Genomic DNA, 492 nt, shown 5'->3' with positions numbered 1-492 from the left:
TCCCTTTATCAATATTCAATGAGTCTCGGAGGCTTTCCCGTGACTTTCCCCATAGAGCTCACGTAGATGACACTACCCCCATCATCCGCACACCGGTGACGCCTTGGAAGAACTTACAAGTTGGCCCGAGTGACGTCAAGGTGGCCAAATCTACGCGTGCCATCGAACCAATGGCGGCGGAGAAAAGGGACGACAGTGTCTCTGAGATGATGAGAGTCACGACCGATTGATGCTAATGGGGGTTATTGTTATAATGACGATGGGGAGGGTGATTCACCGAGCTCCAGGAATGCGCTTCTCACGAGTGTTACCGATACGGATTAATCATCACAAATTCATCGCACAAACAGAAAAAAGTTGGGTGTTTAGGGATCAAAAAGAAGAATTTAGAGCTCATTTCTACTTAAAGGGGAAGTCTGGTATGGATAATCCCTTTAATTTGCCTTGATAGGGCGTACAGAAGTTAGTGGTGTTCATAATGGATAGCAAATC

The sequence above is a fragment of the Dendrobates tinctorius genome, unplaced genomic scaffold (assembly GCF_039654945.1).
Source record: "Dendrobates tinctorius isolate UK_male_01 unplaced genomic scaffold, ASM3965494v1 ptg000070l, whole genome shotgun sequence".
NCBI classification, from domain to species: Eukaryota; Metazoa; Chordata; class Amphibia; order Anura; family Dendrobatidae; genus Dendrobates; species Dendrobates tinctorius.
Note: the sequence above shows the minus strand (reverse complement) of the source record.